Genomic DNA, 24,540 nt, shown 5'->3' with positions numbered 1-24,540 from the left:
AATACTTTTCAACCATTCAGCGATTTCAATGGACAATAAAGAATATTTTTCACATACAAGCTGGCCACAAGCTCAAAAAACATGCTCAAGCAAATACGTATAATGTTTACATATTCAGACTTTATGATTTTTCCTACTCAAAAACTTTGAAAGGCTGGTTCTGATAGCTGACATTTCTGATAATCGACATTCAGATAATCGATCCTCTACTGTAGTTGTTTGTATCCACTGGCACAGCAAAGAAAGACTTATAATTTCCATTAGTGACAAGTTGCTGCCTACTCTTTTCTGTTATAATGTATAGTAAGATGTAGCACAACTCACAGTAGTGTGTGTAGTCTCTTACTGCCATTTATACTGGTGCTGTAACTCAGCAGAATGGAGTACAACATGTTATTTCAATAATTCACTTCACTTATTACTATCGGGCAAAAAGTATAAGATCTACATATATGCCTGTCAGGAAGGCAATGATACCACAGAAAATCTACAAAGAAGATTAACTAGCTGCAAAAACTGATAATAATAATAATAATAATAATAATAATAATAATAATAATAATAATAATAATAATAATAATAATAATAGTAATAATAGTAAAATAGTACGTCAGCAATTAAACTGGCCAGCACAATCAATGTTTACTCCATGCACAATACAGAGCAGATGTTAAATGTTAAAGTGATGATTAGTCAAATGAATGGGAAGGCAAGCTCAGCTTTCAGATCTAGACACCCAACCACTGTCAACTTGGTCACGCTGTGTCAAATGACATATAATAAAACATACATTATCGACTAAATAAGCTAAGCCTAGCCAAATATTCCTGAGAACTCACTGCTATGTGGACCACTGTGTGAATGCATACTGTGCTGAAAAAAGAATGTGCTCCTCTTTGTGACCTTTTGCTTTAATTTTAAAGGTCACTGTTGGTGTAGTAGGAAAAAGGTATTATTTTTTATGAAGACACCAATATAGTTTAACCTTACTAGTGTGTCATTTGCTAATTTTCTTATTAAGATTCCACACAAACATAGAAGATGAAGCCAGGTGTTGACCAAGGGTACCCCACATTTTGTCTATTCTCTTGTCAAATGCATAAGCAGGGATTTTCCCTGATCCTGCTAGATGCATTTGAATGGTGTAACTGCCACCTGTTGTTTAACTCTGATAGTTTTCTATCTTGTGCTCTCAGTGGTATGAACAAGGAATGGTGTAGATGGAGGAATTGACTAACAGTTCCCAGAGTAATATAACTAGCCAAACTGCCTTGGTCGTATTTCTCTAGTCACTATATTATGTAGCTGCCTTGAAATTGTTATGAAAAATTGTGTAGCTGCCTGCTGCATCATTGACATCTAATCTCTTATACTGGACCTCTATTTGCAGTGTAGTATAAACATATTGCATAATGGGGCTTTGGCTCCAATTGTAAACCTGATATATCTTTTCCATTAAATAAACTATAGTGAACTTGTCTTAGTTTAAACATAATTACATAATTTAGAGCACTGGAAGATGCATTTTTTCTTGAGCCTCCAAAAGAAGTAAAACACTTTCTGATGCAGCCTTTCTAATTTTTTTTAATTCATAGTTGAGTTAAGCCTCCTTCCACTACTATTAACAGTCATTCCGATGTTCAGTTTGATCACTCTGGCATGCATGCTGTATCCACATAGTATCATTACTTCTCTTTTAACCTTAAAAGTCACATCTGTTTTTTGAAGCACTTGAACTGGATGTCCTAAACTATTCTGAACTGATAACAGCATATGTCAAAACTAATTTTTAGTTTTGCTGTCCTAATTACTGGCTTTAGTCTTTTATGACATAATAACAAAATCTGCTCAGTTCTTTAAGCTCCTTTGACAGCTTAGTGTGTTGTTGTTAGGAATAATTGCTCCCTTTTTTCTCAAGTTTTATTGCTTTGTAACTGAACTTTGTTGAACTCTGACTTGTTTTTCCCTGTCTTTTTCTTATCTGAAGATGTTGAGAAAAAGACGCATTGATGCTCTTACTGCTCCCTTTACTTATCATGAAATGTTAAGTTATTTCCTCTTTTTTAAAAACTTTCTAGTGATTTTCAAAATATTTATGTTGATAGAACATAGCTGTGAATAAAAGACTTTTCATTATACTATCCCAAAATATTTATAAACAGAAGATCCTGCAATTTATCTTTTTCCAGGGGAGTTTCATCCCAATATTCTGTCATGTACTTGCTGTGCTCCACTCCTATCATCTGTAAATGTTCTATCACTATAGTTACATGCTTTAAAACAAAGTTGGTGTGATCTCATTGATAGTATATATAGAAATAGGAGTATGGAGTCACAATCCCAGATACTCTGGAGAAGCACTACAATTTACCTAAAATAACTCTTTAAACAAAAGTTTCATTGATTGTTCTGGCCATCATATAGAGTGGTGGGATACTGAGGTTTGGAACATGGGTATCAGAAAATAAAAGAACTTCCAAGATAAAAAAAAATGATAAATATCAGTAACATTTAATCTGCCTTCATTATATTTCTAAGTTTAACTAGTAAAAAATAACTTTGCTTTTCTTTCCACTGGAAGTCAAAGGAAGGGGTTCAACATTTTGAAACATTTGTAGCAGGCTATAAGAATTTTAGTACCATAAAATTTGAAAGATTTTCTCCAGATTTACTGTCTAGGGGAATTAGATTGATTTTTGTCTGTTCTTTATCGACTTTTCATAATAACCTGTTTTGAAGTGACAGTCAATGGAGAGTTTGGTCTTATATTGCAGTACTGCATATTACTGTAAGCTAAGTTTTACCTTTTGTATCTCATCCTAGTTTTACCCTGGCATGTTAGTTTTATCTGATTTGGATTTTATTTTTAAGTGTCTTAATAATTATATAGATTTTCAGTATATTTCCTTATGGTCACAGCTGTTAATGTAGTAATAAGAGTGCTTTATTCAGCAGTATTGTTCATTCCAATTCCAGTTCATAGCTGTCAATGACCTTTTGCTCCCTAAGATGCAACTGCATGTTATAGGTTCATAGATTCATAGGTAGGTACTAGGCTATCTGCCCGAAAGCATTTATAAGCCTAGCCAGAGTGTGCTAGCTTTCGGTGCCCCATTGATTTATTAACTGATCCTCTGTCAAGCAGAGCCAATGAAGTGATCCCAGGAGTGTATTTTCTGTTACCCATCCACTCGTCAAGGTTTCTCTTGAAGAGTGTTAGTGAGGGGCTCTGCCTGATGTAATTTGGAATTTTGTTTCAAAGCATGGGGAGTCTCTGTGACAGGAATCTATCCCTCCAGCATGTTTTATTTATTGTTGTGATGAGGTTTAGCTCACTAGAGCAGGTGGCACGCAGTGACTTGGATTTCTTTAGGTGGAGCATGTCCATCAATTCTGAGTTGGACATGGCTTTTAAGTCAGGCAGAGATCACCTCTGAGTAAGCAATATGCCACTGAGTACAGCCAGAGTTTTTTCAGTCGGGCTACATAGGACATATGTTTGAGGCCAGTAATCCTCTTGGTGAGGTACTTTTGTGGTCTTTCCAGCTGTTGGCAGTGTCTTGTGAGGTACATCCCAAATGGCGCATTGTACTCTATGATGGGTCTAATGAGTGATGAGTAGAGGGGCACTATAACCTCTTTATTTCTAGATGCAAACCCTTTAGTAATTAGATGGTCCACATAGAAGGATTTCCTTACTACATTGGCAATATGATTGTCAAAGGAGAGATTACTATCTACCTGGGTCCCCAGATCGCTTATTACCTCTTCTGTATTAAGGGGGTTGCTACCTATGTGGTAATTTGTGGGTGTTTTATTTTTCCCAAATGGGATGACTATGCATTTTTTGGCATTTAGCTTGAGGCCATGACTTTGACACCAGGTGTCCATCTCAGTAAGGCCCTTTTGGAGGATGTCCGTGTCAGCTGGAGAGTCAATTATGACTCCCAGTTTGCAGTCATTGGTGAACTTGGTTAGCCATAGTCCTCCTGTGTTTGCCTGTACTTCTGAGAAGTATATGCTGAACAGTAGGGGGTCCCAGGACCGAGCCTTGTGGGACACCACTTGTGACTGGTTTAGAGTTGGACCTGAAGCCTGCTATTCTTACCGTGTAAGTTCTGTCTGTAAGCCAGTTGGCAACCCATCTCGTGACATAGGGGTTTATGTTCAGGCTGGTGAGCTTTCTGTAATACCCGAGTGGGGAATGGTTTCGAAAGCTTTGGTGAGGTCAGGGTAGGCTGTGTGAACCACCTTTCCCTCGTCTATGGCCTTGGTGACTGTCCCGAAGAAGTCAACCAGATTTAGTAGGCATGATCTTCCCTTAACAAAGCTGAACTGGGTCAGGTCAAGTGTTTGGAGGTTCCCAATGTCTTTGTTAATGAGTTCCATAATGATGTGCTCCATAGCTTTGCAGACCAGGCAGGTCAGGCTTATGGGGCGATAGTTACCAGGGTCAGTTGTGGCCCCTCCTTTGTGGAGAAATATAACCATTGCTGTGTGCCATTTTATGGGCACGTAGCCTTTGGAGAGGCTGAGGTTGAACAGCATGTTTAGGTGGGGGGTTAATTTGTTCTGTAGTTCATGCAAGACACAACCTGGGACACCATCTGGTCCCATTGACGCTATGTTTTTGGCTTTTGAAAGGGCTGTTTTCACCTGTGCATCTGTGATTTTTGGGACACTACAATTTTCCAGTATTGTTGTGGGCCCTTTTGGAGGTGAGAGGGGGGTGTAGTTTGCACTGAATCTATCTGCCAGGATGTTGGCAATATCAGTAGGTTCAGTATATTTTGTGCTATTTTGCACTAGTTCAGTGCATATCTGTGAGTTGCCACTTAGATTCTTAACATAGATAAAGAGGATTTTGTGGTTATCTTTTGAATCCTTGACTATTTTTCTTGCAAAGTTAGCCTTGGATGATTTCACGAGGGACCTTAGTTTCTTACTGAAACGGATCAGGGATGTCTTTCCTTCTTGGGATTTGCTTTTTTTCTGAACTAGTTTCCTCCTTCTATTGTATAGCCTGTTTATGGCAGGGGTCCACCAAACTGATTTCCTTCTCTTAGAGGAGTGAGTCTTGATTTTGCTAGGGATGGCACGATCCATGCATTCTTGTAGGTGCTCATAGAGTGCATTTGTAAAGGTTTCTGCATCTTGCGCAGCGTTATCCTTTAGCATGGGGGCTGTGAAACTTACCACCTCTGTCTTAAGTAAGGTGACATTTGCTTTAGAAAAGTTTTTTACTGTGGTTTCCTTAGTTGGGGGTGGTGGTGGGGTGCGGAACTCCAGAGTGATTAGTTTAAGGTCTGATCTAACCAGTGATGGGTTGACCCCTGGTGTGGAACACCTATCGCCTATGTTGGTGATGACCAGGTCCAATATGTTTTCACCTCTGGTAAGGGAGTTTATCAGCTGATCCAGGGCATTTGAGTTGATGAATTCCAGGAAGCGCTGGGCCTGGGAGTTTGTACTTAAGTAGTTTTCCCAGTGAATGGTAGGGTAATTGAAATCACCCAATATCAGGGTGTTCAGTAGGACCTTGATGTTTTCCACTGTGTCCAGAAAGGTAGAGTGGTGGTCCTGGCTCATGGAAGGTGATCTGTAGCAGGCCACAATTTGCATTGCAGATTTACCCGATGTTAGTTGCACATGGATGATCTCAGAGGTATCATGCTGTGCCACTAAACTGGAGGTGTAGGTATCCTTGATGAATATGGATACAGCCCCTCCTTTTGTGTTTAGGTCCATGTACTGTGGCCAAAACGTGTGGTATGAGTTGTAGCCCAGTAGTGCTGGGGTGCTTTCTGGAGCCTTGAACCAGGTTTCAGTTACTGTACAGATGTCGATGTTCTCCATACTGAGGAGTGCTTTGAGCACGTGCATTTTGAGATTTAAACTCCTGGCATTGAGTAGCATAACCCTTAGTTTTTTGTTAATTGTGCTGTTTACGGAGGTGGGTTTGATATTTGAGCCTTGCCTAACTAAAGCACTATGGGGGCAGCAAAAGCCTTGGCCAGTATTCGAAAGCCTATGGGTGACAGGTGCAAGCCGTCTACGAGGCTTGTCGAGCATGTCATCCCAGGCTGACAGACACTGGATTCCCTTTGAATGACACCAGAAGCTTAGCCAATTGTTGAAATTGATAATTTTTTCTTTATACTGAGGTATCATTCTTGATGAGGGCAGGATGCTACTCAGGGTCAGGGACATACCAGCCTGGGCTACATGATCAGAGAGCTCTTCCATGTCTCTTTTCATGTAGTCCAGGGAGGTATGTCTCAGGTCATTCACACCAACATGAACAGACAGAGTCATATTTGTACTTGTTCTGGAGTGACCTGAGTGCTTGTGTTATGTGGCGGATTCTGGCTCCAGACAGGCAGCTAACAGTAACCTTCTGCTTGTCCAGCCTAGTGAGTGGGATGTCAGTGTGTCTGACTATAGAGTCACCTATTACTAGTGTGTTAGGTATGTTATTTCGCCTTAAGGGCTGTGATTGTGCGGCACACTGATTTTGTGTTTTATGTGTTGTCTGGTTTGTGACAGGAGGTGCAGGTTGTTTGGGTGTCTGCTTTGGAGGTCTCTGATGCTTTTGCATGTTTTTATTTAGAGCCTCTGAGTATGATTTTGTGTATTTATGTGTATTCTTTGCCAGTGCTGTTTTAGTAGGTCTGTGTGCAGCTGGAGGTGTGGTGCAAGTGTTAACCTTCTCCTCTTGACTGTCTGTTCCAGTCTTGGGTGGAGACAGCTTAGCTTCCAGTTTAGGTGTATAATTGCATCTCTCGCATATGTTAGTGTTTTGTGGTAGGAGGAGAGGGCTGTCTGTGTACATGAGGCAGTTGTAACATTGTCTCAGGATACCCAGATTCACCAGCTGGACTGGAAAGTACACCAGAAATTGCCCTTTGGTCATGCCTGAATAGTAGGGTGAGCTGCTTAGTCACTTAGTTGGTGAGGGGTGAATAAAGAGCCTTGCCCTGCTGGGCAATCAGTGTCAGGGTATATTAGTGCTTGATATTAGGTCTGAGCAAGTGCTGGGCTGTAAGATGCTTTTTGAGTGCTTAGGTTGAGAGTTAGACTAGTTTCAAGGGAAAAACTGAAGAGGAGACTTAGTGGAGCCAGGAATAATTTAACCATAGCTAACCGGCGCTGTCCACTACGCAAAACTGTGCAAACACGGTTTTTATAGTAGGGAAATGAAAGAGATAGAAATTAGCCCAAAATGGCCAATAAACTTCTAACTTCTGGGCTGGAACCACTCCTCCAGGGACAGATAGGTTGCTCAAAGCTCCCCTCTCTCACAGGTGAACAGAGAAACTTCCTTCTATCCAAGTAAGGTATGGGCAACTCAGAAACTAGTATCACAGCCCGGAATTCAGCACTAGCCTGAAAACTGGACTATACTAGCTTAGAAAGGCGGGAAACAAGGAATTTTTTTTTTTTTTTTTTTTTAAAAGATAAGGCAAAAACAGTAAAAAATACACTTAAAACAGCTTTAAATGACTACAAATGTTCAGAAAAGGCTATTGCACTTTAGTGTGTGGCCTACAACAGTTAAAACAAATTATGTAAACAAAAATATGTACAATATGTGAAAAAACAAGCTTTTAAATCACAATAATCTGGGCTTAGGTGGAAAACAGTTAAGTACAGCAAGAAAGTACAGAAAACTGATACTTAATCACTCCAAAGTCTCTCTTCTAAGCTAGATGGCTTGTATCAGTTTAAGGCTATTTAGTGTTACCCAGTAGGTTAGTTACAGGAAAGATGGGAAACAAGTGCAGATGTGGTCTTTTAAACCAGAAAGTTGAAAGAGATGGACAAACTGTCCAAATGGTCAATAAACTACAATTTCTGGGCCAAGAACCTCTCTTCTTGTGGTAGACAGGCTACCTAGTGCTTACCACTCTCACTGATAAACTAGAAGGCTTCCCTCCAACACAGAAAGGCTTGGGGGGGCTCAGAAGCTTGCAAAGAGTCCTGGATAAAGCAAATCTGTACCTGGTCTAGACTAGTTACAGGAAAGGTGGGGAACAAGTACAAACGCAGGCTTTTAAGCCAGCAAGTTGAAAGAGATGGAAAACTGGCCAAACGGCTTAATAAACTACAATTTCTGGGCCAAAACTCACTCTTCCCATGGAGGATAGGCTACCTAGTGCTTACTTCTCCCACTGATAAGCTAGAAGGCTTCCTTCCAATGCAGAAAGGCTTGGGGGGCTCAGAAGCTTACTAACAATCCTGGATATAGCAACTCTGTAACTGGACTAGGCTAGTTATAGGAAAGGCAGGAAACAGGCACAAGTGCAGCTTTCAAACCAGAAAGTTGAAAGAGATGGAAACAACTACTCAAACAGTCAAAAGCTACAATTTCTGGACCAGGGACCACTCCTTTTGTGGTAGATAGGCTACCTGATGCTTACCACTCCCACCGATAAGCTAGAAGGTTTCCCTCCAACACGGAAAGGCTTGGGGGGCTGAGAAGCTTACAAAGAGTCCTGGATACAGCAAATCTGTACCTGGACTAGACTAGTAACAGGAAAGGCTGGAAACAAGCGCAAACACAGGCTTTTAAATCAGTAGGTTGAAAGAGATGGAAAAGATTCCCAAATGGCCAATAAACTATAATTTCTGGGCCAGAAACCACTCTTCCTGTGGTAGATAGGTTACCTAGTGCTTACCACTCCCACTGATAAGCAGCAAGGCTTCCCCTCCAACACAGAAACACTTGCGGGGCTCAGAAGCTTACCAACAGTCCTGGATACAGCAAGTGTGTATCTGGACTTGACTAGTTACAGGAAAGGCAGGAAACAAGCTTAGAATTTTTTTTTTGTTACAGAAAAGCAGCTAAAACAGCAGTAAGTACAATTCAAATTGCTGCGCAGGCCAGCACACCTGAGTGTGTAGCAACACTAAGGCAAGTACAGTTCAAATAAGTCCAATTAAATTAACAAATGACTAAAAAACCAGTGCAGAAGGCAGTAAATTAGAAGGCTACTAACAAGCAGTAATACGTACAGAGTAAGAGCGACTGAACAGATAGCATGCAGAAGAGCAACTAAGACAGTTACAGTAAGAGCAGCTGAATAATATATATATATATATATATATATATATATATATATATGGTTCTAGGTTATAACACCGACAGCACACAACATCGACAACGACATCAGCGACACCACATCATCGACAGCTCACAAACGCGACACCACACACACTCAACACATCATCACAACAACCAATAAACAAAACAAATTCCTGACCAAAACCACACACACAACACAAGCACACCTAAATCCTAACAAACAAACACTAAACCTTACATACACAACTATCCACTACCCTAACAACCCTAACCCTAAGGTCCGTCACCACTAACCTAACCCGCCTCCTGACCCTAACTCACTTAACCCTAACCCAAACAAATTCACTACTGCACCCTTACCTAACCCTAACCCTAACTCACTTAACCGCTAACCCAAAACATTCACTACTGCACCCTTACCTAACTCGCCTCGCTAACCCTAACTCACTTAACCCGCCCCTAACCCAAAACATTCACTACTGCACCCTTACCTAACTCGCGCCCTAACCCTAACTCACTTAACCCACCCCTACCCCTACAGACCGCCAACATCGCACACTTACCTTACTCGCACCCTAACTTCCGTCACTACCGCATACTTACACATCCTTTCCCCATCTCGGTGTTCTCCGCATCGGTGTTTTCATCTGTCGATCTTCACGCGTCGGTGATTTCGCTGTCGGTCTTCTCATCTGTCGACGTTGTAACCTAGACCCATATATATATATATATATATATATATATATATATATATATATATTGTATTTTATTTATTTATTTATTTATTTTTTGAGGGAGGGAGGGAACAGAGCAGGATTAAGAGGCTACAGAAGGGAAGGTTGTCCTTCCCAAATGCTCTCTTTGTACACAGTAGGAGTGTCTGAAATCAGAATATGATCTTACTGCACTCAGTTGAGTGAGCAAATTACATGGGCCCAGAAGGGGTATCCAAATACAAATCTACAAGAGGGGCGGGCAATTTCAAAGCCACCAACATTAACACCAAAACAAGAACAGGGTGGGTGGGTGAAGAACTAACTGTAGAGAGACAGCCACAACTTCAGTTGAGTCAATATTCAGTGAAAAGCACAAATAAATAAATTAAATACAGTACTATATGAAAAAGAGTAGATAAAAGTGTACTTAAATTCACTTATACGTCCAGTTGATTTCAGGTAGATGTAAGCTGGCCAAAGCTTTGATATTAAGCCTTGGAAATTTTATTCTGCTCTTTACATGTTGTCTTCGTAGTTGCTTTCTATGCAATACCTCTTACTTGGTTTAACTACACAGACTGCTCTGTGCCAGATTTGCTATATTAGTGTACTATGCACACAGTTGATCTATACTGACCTGCCTTCCTTTGCAATTTTATCTCTGCTCAATCCATATGCTAAGCTTCAGTTATCTGTTATTTTTTTGTTGTGTTTTTATTTTCCTTTCTAATTTTTGTCTTGTTACCAAGAGTTACTTGTTTTTGTGCGTCATATCATCTCTAGTTCACTGTTAACCCGTTTTTCTTAATTTCTACCTGAACCTTTTGCTCTCTCTCTGCTTCCCATCACTTCAGTAAGTGACAAGTTTCAACTGAATGACTCTGACTGCTGAGTAATCATTTGTCCTCTCTTTCTGTACGATTCTAGTCTCACTCACTGTCATCCTATTCAAAGTTACTCACTTCTTCCTTGACAGTGTGCCATGTGACTGTGTTTATTCCTCTCACACTCCTTAGCTTTCTCTATGTAATGCTGATTTTTCTCTTTTAACTTCTAATCCTAGGCATAAAAATCCCGTGCTTTGTTAGACTGTCGCTTTAAATCTTTTATGATCAGGTGATATTATGATTAACCGAGGTGTTATCTTTCATTAGCCTACTTCCACATCATTGTCATTTGTCCCATCTCATCTCTAACCTTTCATCCCCTTTCTGTGCCCACCAGTTTCATTTTTACATGTATTTTTATGATTTCTCATCTCTAGCAGAAGAACTTTACTCATTGCTTCCTACAAGAATGTAGTCAAAATAAAGCAGAGTTTCTCTACAATCTGTAAGAGTATATTCATCTCTACAGGCTACTTCCGTATTCTCCAGAAATAAGTATTCCATCAGGGCTTTTACAGTCTAATTTCTCAAATATAAATAAATACAAATCTAAGACATTAAGGTGACAACTACAAGCTACTTTGATTTGTTAACTATGGATGGTAAAACAGTCAGTGTAGGATGTAAGGGCTACAGTTGCTAAGGATTGTTTGCAAAATGTTGCCCATCAGACAGAGCTGAGTGAAAAATAGCACCAATGATACCTTTACAACCATGTTATTCTTTAATAAAATAATCAATAATAACAGTGTTTGAGAATCACACATGAAAATGTTAAAATTAAGTAGTTTTATACATGAACTAACTACTTCACCTGGTTGAAGTTAACAGACCTGTAAGTTTGGGTCCATGACCCCAAGCCTCTTGGACAAATCATAATAACAAATAATGACTAACGCAGGACTTAACTCTCAGCCCATACACAAACTGCCTGAACTAAACCTAATCAATTATTAGACCTGTTAATCCATCAAGAGGCCTCTTGAAGTATGATGGGGTAACACAAGGAGGGTTAAGTTGCAAGACACCCACCTTTAAAGGAGGGGAGGGAGGGTTCTTCCAAGCCAGCTACTGGAATGGGAAAGAACACAGGTGCAAGCTACTTAAAGCCTTCAGTGCTCCACCCCCTTACTCTTGGCTCATGGATAAGCCAGCTTTCTGGTAAGCTATGTTTGTCCACCAGAGTTGGGTCAGAAAGGACACCAATGGTGCCTTTGTGACCATTTAATTCATTAGAAAATCAATCAGTAATAGCAGTGTTTCAGAACCAAACATGAAAACATGAACATTAAGTAGTTATAAACATGAACTTACTACAACAGCCAGCTAGCATTATTAGAACCATCCTGCCTAAAAGTTAGATTCTGGGTGCATAACCCCAAGCCCCCTCGGACATGGCATAATAACCAATAACTTAGGGCTTAACTCTCAGCCCATCCCAAAATTGCCTGAACCAAACCTAATTAGTCATCATAACCTGTAAATCCATCAAGAGGCTGCTGAAGTATAATGAGGGAACACAAGGGTGTTAAACCATGAAGTGCCCACTAACCGGTAAGCCAACGTGAGATGTTCCGCCCTACTCAGGCTTCTAGATATCTAACAGCCCAAGATAAAGTAAATTCAGCTAAGGAAAAACATAGTTTTAACATTGCTTTAACATTTAAAAAGATCATTAACAGAGAAGTTTAGCTGCAGATAAAATAAGTCAATGCCCATTTCATTCAAGTGAGTTCTATCTGCATCAAAAAGTCTCTTTGTCTGTCTTTGCTAGAACAGTGTGCTCAATAAGCTGGCAAACAATGTCATAGGCCACCTAAACTACTCAGTGGTTGATGAAGAACCTGGATATTTCCATGGTGGAACATGTTACGGTGCCCTTGTAGTGCAACTTGGGGGATGGAAATCCAAAAAAAATGATGTCTGGCTAGGCCAGACAAAATTCTTCTTGATAAAATTTTCTTGCCCCCACCCTTCCACCACCACTACCAGGTGCATGATCAAACTGGTTAGCAATTCTGATCTAACAGCAAAATGATTCCATACATCGAGCCTTGAAATCTGAATCAGTGTGTTAACCAAACCAGAGGACCTAATTCAAAAAACAGTGTGTATTGATGGCCAGGTCACCACTTGCTCAGCCACTCTTAGGGCAAAAGACTGGCCCAACAACTAAAGTACCTTCTTCCCTGTAAAATAGCCACCTTCCCATCCTCCCAATCCTCTAGGACTTTGGTCTACTGTCCCTCCTCTGAGAGACCTAAAGTTCTCCCTGTGTGAAATGAATGAGAGAAATATCCATGGGTGTAAATACCTTGATATATAAGGGCTTTCTTCAGCGTTGCATTCACTTCTGGCACAACAATAGCTCAGCCTGACTTAAAACAGAAAAAGGGGATAGAGTGTGAAGTGCATACTTGAACAAGTAGATGGCCCAATGGACTGGGCAAATGGCATAAGACCTAGCCTTATCCAATGGACTTTCCTGACCTTTACCAGACAGGGTCTGTTTTACATTAAATTTGCCAATAAAAACATTGTCCCACTGGAAAGAATAAAGCACCTCACTGGCACAAATAGCACTAGTGTGCAACTAGGTAAACAAGGTAGCCCAGAGGATGAACAAAAAACAAGTTATCCATTGAGTAATACAGACTCTTAATAATGTGTCACAGGAGCTATTATTATTATAGGTTCATAGGTTCATATGTAGGTACTAGGTTATCGGCCCAAGGACCTAAGTTAGCCTAGCCAACAAGGTTCCCTGGCTTACACTACACAAGAAAGGTATTTTCCTGTGCCCCTGTCGAGCAGAGCCACAGAAGTGATCCCCGGGGTGTATTTCCTATTTCCCATCCACTCATCAAGATTTTTCTTGAAGGTGCTAATGAGGAACACTGCTTGACATAGATGGGTAGCTTGTTCCAGAGTATGGGAAGTCTTTGGAACAGGAATCTATCCCTCCAGCATGTCATGTTTATTGTGATGACAAGGTTTAGGTCCCTAGAGCATGTAGCTCGGAGGGATTGGGATTTCTTTAGGTATAGCATGTCCAACAGCTCTGGGTTTGACATAGCTTTAGATGTTAGGCAGAAATCACCTTGGAGTAGGCGATATGCTATGGAGTAAAGCTGGAGTTTTTTGAGACGGTCAGTGTAGGGCATCTGTTTGAGGCTAGTAATCCTCTTTGTGAGGTACTTCTGTGGCCTTTCCAGCTGCTGCAGATGTCTTGTGAGGTACATTCAAAGGCGTTGTACTCTATAATGGGTCTAATGAGTGTCAAATAGAGGGGAACAATGACCTCTTTTTTCCTGGATGAGAACCCTTTCGTGATGAAGTGTGCCATATAGTAGGATTTCCTGACTACTGTGGCGATGTGATTATCAAAAGAGAGACTACTGTCCACCTGGTTCCCAAGGTCTCTTATCACACATTCAGCATTAAGTAGACTGCCACCTATGTGGAAGTTCATGGGTATAGAGTTTTTACCAAAGGGGATGACAATCTACTTTTTGGCATTGAGCTTGAGGCCATGGCTTTGACACCAGGCATCTGTCTCAGTGATGCCCTTCTGTAAGATGTCCACATCATTTGGGGATTCGACTATGGCTCCTAGTTTGCAGTCATCTGTGACCTTTGTTCACCAAACGCCTTCTGTGTTAGCCTGTACTTCAGAGAAGTAGATACCAAACAGGAGAGGTCCCAGGACTAAACCCTGTGGTACTCCACTTGTCACTGGTTTGAAGTCAGATTTGGAGTCTGCAACTTTTACAGTGTGGGTTCTGTCAGTGAGCCAGTTGGCAACGCATCTTGTGACATAGGGATTTATACCTAGTTTAGTGAGTTTAGCTATAATTCCAGAATGGGGGATGGTGATGAAAGCCTTGGTGAGGTCAAGATAGGCTGTGTGAACCACCTTACCTTCATCTACAGCTTTGGGTACTGACTCAAAGAAGTCGATCAGGTGAAGGAGGCATGATCTGCCTTTCACAAACCCGAACTGGGAGGGGTCCAGAGTTTGGAGGTTACCAATGTCTTTGTTTATGAGTTCCATGATGATACGTTTCATGGACTTACAGACCAGAATCATCAGGCTAATAGGGTGATAGTTCCCGGGATCAGTGGTGGCTCCCCCTTTGTGGAGTAGGATAACTGTTGCTGTGTGCCATTCAGTGGGCACAAAGCCTGACGTGAGGCTATGATTGAACATGGTGGTTAGGTAGAGAGCCAGTTCGTTCTGAAGTTCATGTAAAACACAGCCTGGAATTTTGTCCGGTCCCATGGATGCTGTGTTTCTGGGTTTAGGGAGTGCAGCTTTTATCTGTGTAGTTGTGATTACAGGGACTCTGCATTTTTCCTGTATAGATATGGGCCCTTTAGGGGGTGAGAGGGGGGTAAAGTTAACACTGAACCTATCTTCCAGGATGTTGGCAATATCAGTTGGTTCTGTAATTTTCATGCCGTTGTGCTGTAACTCAGAGCAGATCTGGGAGTTGCCATTGAGATTCTTGACATTGTTATCGAATGCTTTGTGATTGTCCCTAGAATCAATGGGGAGTTTGTTTTTGTAGCTAGCTTTGGAGGATCTTATAAGGGATCTCAGTTTCTTATTGAGGCTGACCAGGGAGCTCCTCCACTCATTGGATTTTACTCTCTTTTGCAACAGTTTCTTCCTTCTGTTGTAGAGTTTGTTTATGGCAGGGGACCACCAGATTGGCTTCCTTTGTTTGGAGGATAGCGTCTTGGTTCTGTTTGAGATAGCTCAATCCATGCACTCGCGTAAGTGCTTATAGAGTGCATTTGTTTAGGATTCAGCAGTCGTAACTGTATTGTCCATCTGCATGGGTATCATGAAGTTTGCCACTTCTGTCTTAAGAAGCATGAAGCTGGCTTTGGAGAAATTTTTTACCATGGTTTCCTTAATGGGGGGAGGGGGCAGGATGTGGATATCTAGGGTGATTAGCTTATGGTCATATCTGACCAACGAGGAGTTGACTGCAGGTGTGGAACACTGGTAATTCATGTTGGTAGTGACTAGGTCTAGGGTATTGTTGGTGGGGGTGTGGATAACTTGATACAGGGCATTGGAATTTATGAATTCCAGAAAGCGTTGATCAAAGAAGTTGGTACATGAGCAGGTTTCCCAGTTAATGGTGGGGTAGTTGAAATCGACCAATATTAGGGTGTTTGGTTGAACCCTAATATTTTCCAGTATATCAAGAGAAGAGGAGTGGGAATTGTGGAGCATGGTGGGGGATCTGTAGCAAGCTACAATGTGGATTGCAGTTTTTCCCAGAGTTAGTTGCACTTGGATAACCTCGGATGCATTATGCTGATCAACTAGCCTGGAAGTGTGGATATCCTTAATGAATATGGACACATCTCCGCCTTTGGTGTTCCGGTCCAGATTAGGTGGCCAAAAAGTGTGGTATGAGTTATAGCCTGGTAATGCAGGGGTGCTTTCTGGAGCTTTGAACCAGGTCTCAGTCACTGCACAGATATCGATGTTCTCCATTTTAAGGAGTGCCTCGAGGGAGTGAATTTTGAGATTTAGACTTCTAGTATTGAATAGCATTACCCTCAGTTTTTGCTTGCCTGCTCGTGTTATGGTGGTGAACTTGTCATTTGAACCTTGCCTAAAAAAGGCACTATAGGGGTGGCAAGAATCTTAGCCAGTATCCAAAATCCCAGGAGTGACAGGTGCAGGCCATCTCTGGCAAAGCATCATGGTCTGTCGACCATGTCGTTCCAGGCAGGCAGATACTGGATCCCCTTAGAATGACACCAGAAGCTTAGCCAATTCTTGAAGTCAATTATTTTGTCCTTGTACTGCAGTATCATTCTGGGTGATGGCAGGATGCTACTCAGGGCTAGGGTCATACCTGCCTGGACTACAAGATCAGAGAGCTCTTCCATGTCTCTTTTCATGTAGTCTAGGGAGGTACGTCTCAGGTCATTCACACCAACATGGACAATGACAGAGTCATATTTGTACTTGTTGTGGAGTGACCTGAGTGCGTGGGTTATGCGGTGGATCCTGGCTCCCAACAGGCAGCTGACAGCAACATCAGTGTGCCTGACTATAGAGTCACCTATGACTAGTGTGTTGGGTATATTGTTTTGCCTTATGGGCTGTGGTTGAGTGGCACATTGAGTCTGTGGGCTATGCGTCATTTGGGTTGTGTTCGAGGGTAGAGGGTACTTGTGTTTCTGCTTTGGAGATCTCTGTTGCTTGAGCAGATTATTATTGAGAGCCTCCACGAATGGTTTTGTGTTTCTATGTGTGGATTTTGGTGGTGTAGGTTTAGAGGGACTATGTGATGAGTGTGGTGTGGTGCAAGTGTTTACCTACTCCTCTTGACTGTCAAGTCCAGTCTTCGTTGGAGAGATCTTTACCTCCAGTTTGGCTAGATAAGTGCATCTCTCACAGGTTGTAGTATTGGGTGGTAGGAGGAGAGAGTTGTCTGAGTACATGAGGCAATTGTTACATTGCCCCAAGATGCCCAGATTCATCAGATAGACAGGAGAGAACACTGGGAGATGACCCTTGGACATGCCTGAATAAAAAAATATTTTCCTCTAGACATATTATTATTATTATTATTATTACTATTATTATCATCATTATATGTGATACCAGTGGCTGATGGTTTCAGGTAATTTGTTATAAAATAGATGGAAGGCATGTAAGTATGAGGAATATGCCCTTGTGATATTTGCTGCCCAAGACTTGGATAAAAGTGTCATAGCTACTCTTTGCCAATGTGCCAAACTTCTAGAGGGATGGTTTCCCCAGAGAGAGTCACATCTGGGGCCAACTGGTGAAAGCTAAGCATCTGAAAGAAAGAGAATCTGTTAGCTATGCCATTATCTCTCCTGGTAGATGATGGCTAGAAAAGCTCAAACTGATCTGTAGACTCAATAGAACTAGCAATTTGATCACTGACTGAATCCATCTAGGCTTCAATGACCTGTTGTTGAGCACATGAAGCACTGCCAAACTGTTGTAGTAAAAAGAAACCCTCATGTTAGAGAAATGTTCTTTCCAAATGAAAGTGGCTACCCAAATGGGAGAGACTTCCAAACAAGTGAGTTTTTCTTCATATCCTCAGCCAAGAGGTCCACCATATTGCAACAAACTACCTCACTTGAAAATAGCCGCCCATTCCTATGCCTGCTGCTGCATTAGTGGAAAGCTGCAGCTCAACTGAAGATACCCAAGAACTCTACCAGAAACTGAACCCATTATATTTGAGAAAAAGTGCATTCCAAAGGTAAATGTATTCCTGAATCCTGCTGGTGATTCGAACCAGTGGTATTTCAATTTGCTGAACTTGAGAAAGTTCCTGCCATAGGTAATGGATCTGCAAAGTAAAGTTTAATAAATCAAGCAACCACATGATTTCCCCATTGCTAACCTTACTGGCTCCTAAAATGTCATGAATAGATGACTTTGGCTGTAGAAGTTTGTCACTGGGAAGCTTGAAGGCATAAGCTGGAACATCGATGACTAATCTTAGAAATGTGATGGCTTGAGTGGGGCCTTCCAAATTTTCTTTGGCCAAAGAAACTCCCAGCTGATTAAAGTTTGATAACGATAGCCATGCCTTTTAGAGATGCCTTCAGTTATTATCAGTTAATCATCTAGGTAATGAATAGTGCTTTGTTTTGCAGAAGCCAGAGAGCAACCCAGTGGCAGTGTCAGACAAAGAATTTCCAGCCAAAATAGAATCCCAGTAAAGACCAGTCATTCTCTCTAATGAGAAGAAGGTAAAAACTGGGCTGGATGTCTAATTTGCAGAGCTGCAGATCTGAGAATTCCTTCATGGTTTGTTTCTGGCCTAACAATGCATAGTGCAGCCTGGATTCTTGTTTTTCAGTTAAGTCATTGATGCACAGGCCAGCTAGGTGAGAAAGATAATGCTTATCTTAAATTCCCTTGCTTTTTTATATGGAACTAAGCCTATGGGGGATAACTCATAAGTAGGCCAAGGAGGATGAGAGAACTTGCAGACAATCCTACCTGCTAATGATTGTTTCTCAATTAACTTGAGGACTTTGAATTCATTAACTTTGACAGACTAAAGGTTCTTAACTACTTTGGAATTTAATGAGATAGAAAACCCAGTGGAGAAACCCCTCCAAAAAAACTTTGACCAAAAAGGAGCATTATTTCCTTTAGGGTAATCTGACAGTAGTGTGTCAAACTTAAAGCCTCCAGTGCGCTAACCCCTGACATCTGGTTTATGGACAAAGCAGCTTATGAGTACATCAAATTTATGAAAATGTAACATTTTCCATATTTACATTAAAATGCAAAAATGGAATCCAATGCGTTCATGTTCAGGGTGGTGTACGTAAGCAGCGATTGTTACTAAAAATATGATATATTAAAGCCTGGTAGATAATCTGAAGACATTCTGAGATATAAATACTCTTTTGATAAATCAATTATGGCTGTTAGCTATATTTTCATAAATGGATTAAATTCATATAAGACATCTGAACTAGAGGTGAGCAAATAGTGCCATATTATACAAAACATTAAAGCACACAGTGTTGCCACTGATCCTTGTCATCTAGCACAAATAGTTTTATAGATTAATAGGTGAAATTTAATAAAGCCTATACATTTTTTTTTCTGTGTAGGCATCGCGCTGCGCTACTTACACCGGCACAAACATTTTTAAATTCAGTAAGTGCTTCTGAGCGGCACACACGCACACTTCAACATGGAAACTTCCATGGCATGCAAATCACCTCATAAGCAGGTGAATCTAATGCAAATGAAGCAGGTAGAGTGATCCAGCAAGCAGATAGGTATATGTTCAGATGCAGTGTCAGTGTCTGTAGTGTATGTAAAAAAATTCCATGTACAGGAGTTTAGACAGACAAAAGACAAAAAAAAAAGAGATAAATGGACAGAAATGTCATACTACATGCACATATGAGTGAAAATAATATCATGTATGGGGGAAAAATTAAAGGAAATAAGTTAATTTTTTTTTTTTTTAATAAATTGGGCATGTTTGTGCGGCACACCACAGTGGGCAAACATGCTTTATAGAAAAAAAAATTAATATTATGTGACAGAAATGTATTGTAGGACTGTGTGAGGAGTCTCCATAATGGTGGATTGGTGATGCTGCTAATGTAAAGAAAAGAAATTAAAAATTACTGGTACTGGTCCGCAGCCCAGTGGTTGGGGAATACTGTGCTATGTTACACAATATGATCCTGCGGAAACAGCTGCAGCAGGATCAACAAAGGGAAGGGATACACAGCACCCCACCAGTGCCTAGGTAACCACAGCCGCACCCACAGGGGGGGCTCAGAGGAGGAACCCCCTGCTGATGTCCCTGTAGGCAGACATAGGCATGCCCAGTATGCCCTGGCATTGGCTGAAAGACAACATATATATCTATATATATATATATATATATATATATATATATATATATATATATATATATATATATATATATATATATATATATATATATATATATTGAAAATTAAAAACCTGGTAGATCGTAGAAAGAAACACACGCTGGAGTCAGAGATTCAGTTTTAGCACTTTTGTCACTAGACTAAAATGTGAAAAAAAACTATGTTTTTTTCAAGGGGGTACTGCAAATTGTAGATACCAACTCTGAGATCACAATATAGTGAAGAAAAGGATAAATGCCCCAATCCCCAGTGCACTGCAATCTACACGGACTTGCTTTAATGGAGAATTAAAATGGGAGATTGCAGGAAACATAGATTTTTTTTTTACAGTTGAGTTTTTGGAAACTCGAACATATGATTTCAACCATATGTTTTTGGAGTTTCTGAAACTCAGTAATATGACATAAGCCTATATACACATATACCCGGGACCAAATGCCTGAAAGACGAGAAGACTGACGGACCACAAGCGCGAAATTCAAAATCACGAACGATCAACACACATACAGTACACACATACACACAGTGTCCCCCCAAACCCAAACAAATAATCTTACACTATAGTTAAAAAATTAAAACAGTTCCCTGGATTCAAGAAGCTCCGTTCAAGAATAAGGCGATTCTTGCACGGAGTGATTTGTGTCCGTGTGGGATAGCAGTGTGTCTTGCATATGCATAAAGGCATGCTGCTATCTAAACTAGATGGACATGAACCTGGAACGAGTGCAGGGGGCATGTGTCAGCAGTCCCAGCACCTGAAACACCCCCTTAACTCTGAAAGTGCTGTACAGCACTTTCTGACATTGATGAGTGTCAAACTATATAATATTAGAGCCAGGCTCTAATATTATATAGTAAACGAGTGTCTGCAGACACTGAAATGTAAATAGCTAACATTTCAGTGTCCGCAGACGCTGAAAATAAAAAAAAAAAAACACAAACACATATAGAAGGCAGCAGCCTTCTAGTGCACACCCCCAAATGTATGCATTCTTGCCCTACATGGATGAAGGCAATAGGGCAAGAGGAAAGGTGTAAAAAATAAAAAAATGGAATAATATTTTTTTCATGAAATAAATCCGAAGTTTCAGCACAACGCAGCTTGTTTGCATGGGGTGCCGCTATGCTTAGCCTGGCTGAAATCCTAAAAATGATAGACAAGTCATAATGTGATAGAAAACATCATCAAGCTGCTGTAGCATAGTGGTACTGCCATGGTCTAGCAAGTAGAACATGCTCAGTTCAAATCCCCTCCCTCTGCCAAATTATTTAATAAACTTTTAAGAAATATGAATGATAAATGTCAATCATATGTCTCACGTATAGCACAACAGAGGTGGGAATATGTAAAATATAAATGTATGAAACAATTTATAACTTTAATGAAAAAAATAGATTTAAGCAATGCTTTGCTAGTGTAAGCATTGCTTACTTGCATTCAGCTCTGCTTAGCTGGGGTAAGCATTGCTATGTGGATTTGAGCGGAGCTAAGCATAGTGCAGCATATTAACACTGGCCAATCACAAAAAAGTGCGGGAAAACAGCCCTATTTAAACCGCACAGGTGGGAATATAACCATAACCATTTAGGATTGCACACAGCAGGACCCACATGGCTGGTGTAGGAGAAGGTGTGTGCTTCCAAGCTCAATGTTGGGGCTTCCAGGAATCCAGGTTCATGGCTGGGCTCTTATTTTAAAACCATGATGGCAGGCTGCTGCAGGGCCAGTACCAGGGCTCGCAGTACAAAGCGGAGGCCTGTGAGCAGCTTGCACATGATCTCATCAGTGCCACTGGCATACCCGGACTGGTGAGCAGGTACATCATCACCATAATGACCTGAAGCAGAGGAAGGGTGCACACTTGGACCAGTGGATCCAAGAAGCCCGAGCACAGGATGTCCCACCAGTCTGAAAGTATGCAGTCTTATGTATCTCTAAGTATGGAAAACGTTCAACTTGTGACTGTGCAGGTGTGATTAATGTGTGATGTTTCCCCATAGAGCTGCTGTGGAGAGGTCCCAGAATGTGCAGGCTCCTGCACAGCAACTGGCCCGGCTGCATCGGCAGTATGGTGTGTGCAGAATACTCCCTAATTTTAGCAGTAAGAAATCAAAATTATAGTAACGATAGTACTGCTTGTTTATATAATTGTGCTGTAAAAGTCAGGAATAAATGCCTGCGTCAAGCTGCCAATGTTACAATGGAATATTCCCAGCTGCTGTATAAGACAGATATCAGTAGCAAACAAGGTACAATATGCAGGAGAGGAATATTAGAATATGTATGATGAGTGAACCTGCCAAGAAAGTGCCATGTCAGGGCTACTGTAACAGAAATGAAAAGCATCCCCCTGTGCAGATCATGAAGGAACAGTAATTGTAGAGTTCTGTGTTGTACACAGATAAGTATGTCAAAACTAATAAAGGTGATCCCAAACACTGGTGTGCCATCTCACTTGTACCTGATAAGTAGAAATGTGTATGTCCTGCAGAATGCATTAACTGAGGTGAACTGATTTAGCACTGCTTGTCTGCATACTTTAGAATGGGCATGTCAAATAACTGGAAAAAAGCAACAGTACATATTCCCATCAGAATGTGTTTTACTTGTTTGTCTGCCAGCATTGTCCTGTGTTAACCTTTCCATTTCAGACATATTCAGCTGTGAATGTACTGAGAAATGTCTAAGGCTAACAGGTGCAGACCTAAAACCTACACTGTGTACTCAGGAATAAAATTGCAGTATGTAGTTGTAAAACAGTCAAATGTGCAGTCCAGCTAATGTGCACATGTTTCACAAACAGTGACACCAATATCTGTTGTGTATGCATAAAATGTACTGATAATGGGAAACAAATAATGCAACATGTGATAATAAAGTTACTGTGCACAAAAATATGTACTAGATAGAAATGTCACAAGCCAAACACAGTACTTCCGCAGTAGCTCATCCTAAGGACTAGGCCTGTAGTTCAATTTTGCACACATAGCACGGTTCGAGTCCAGGGACCACCACTAACATCTCAGTCTTGTTCCACAGTTTTAAACTGTAATCTGAATAGAAAAAAGAATGTACTGCAACTCATGCATTTTCCATACAGGGCACACATGTAAAGCAATCTGAATAGAAATTCTAGTATGATGTATATAACCATGAAAGATGTGCAGTTGCTGTGTTGACCAGCCCCAGTCCTACAAATAGATGAAAGTTAGACATCCACACTCTGCAGTCTGGCCCAGGCAAGCACCTGAAGTGTCAGGCTGCCATGGATAGTTTCCCCAATTGACAAGAAACCTGCACACAGAGAATGTCCCAGTAGATGTATGTGAAAGACACAACACACACTCTAAGGCCTGCAACCAAAATGTGAATCTGAAATATGTGTAGAAACAGCAATGTAATGTTCACATAGTTCATCTGGACAGGTCCACAGGTAAAGAAATCGGTATAGAAACAGATCTGATGTGTATAACTAAAATAAGGGTTCAATTGCTCTGTTGATATCTACAGCTGTTGGTGTGCTGTAGCAGCCCCCTGGCCCAGGTAGAGTGTAAGTGTGGTCAGAATGTAGAGTAGTGAATAGTAGTGTACGGGCATATATACTTGATAGCAGTTGTTAATTAAATCTGTTCCCTTCCCCACCACTCAACTGATCCAACCATCACACTGAAACCAACATGGGTATGTTCCTAAACAAACCTCTACTGTTGGGACCGTTGTTCCATTTGGTTTATCATTGTTTAAATTGTGTGCACACTAATATCCCCTGTTGAATAATCATTTTATTGCCTGCCTGACATACCACTAACTGGCATGCTGTTGCAGCCCTGAATGCCATTCCATATATGCTTGGGTTCTGTTTGCTATGGCGCTGTTATAATTAGACTGTTTTGGGTTAATGAGAATATCCATGCATGCTAGTTTGACTAATGTTGTAACGTGTTTTGCATGACTAACCAATAGTCATTGTTAATTTCCACACCATAGCACATATGGGAAGGCATATCCCAGCAGATCTGCCTCTGCCATCCCACCTGGCCGAGGCATCGGGTCCCAGCACGTCTGGGACCCAACCCAGACCTCCCTCATCTGCTGTTCCAGCACCACCCTTGGGTGGAACCGCTGCAGGGGATGGGGCTCTCCACTCCCTGCAAGTGGGCGCGGTAAGGATGTTGTCACCTGGGACAAGGTCTGTAGCATGGTGCACAGTGTCCTCCAGATGGAGCTGGATGATCGCCTGCTCCAGGTGGAGGGCAGGCTGTTGCAGCTAGAGGGGTAGACATCCCCTCAAGCTCAGCCCACAGCACAGCCACCTTTGGGGCTGTGAAGGAGTAGTGGTTAATGCCATCGGGTGGGGATATCAGTGCCACTACTACCATCTTGGGGTCTCATGAACCTTAG

Source organism: Protopterus annectens, chromosome 5.part0, assembly GCF_019279795.1.
Source record: "Protopterus annectens isolate FY-2018-M chromosome 5.part0, PAN1.0, whole genome shotgun sequence".
Classification (NCBI taxonomy): domain Eukaryota; kingdom Metazoa; phylum Chordata; order Ceratodontiformes; family Protopteridae; genus Protopterus; species Protopterus annectens.
The sequence above is the reverse complement of the archived record's forward strand: the minus strand, read 5'-3'. Positions refer to the sequence as shown.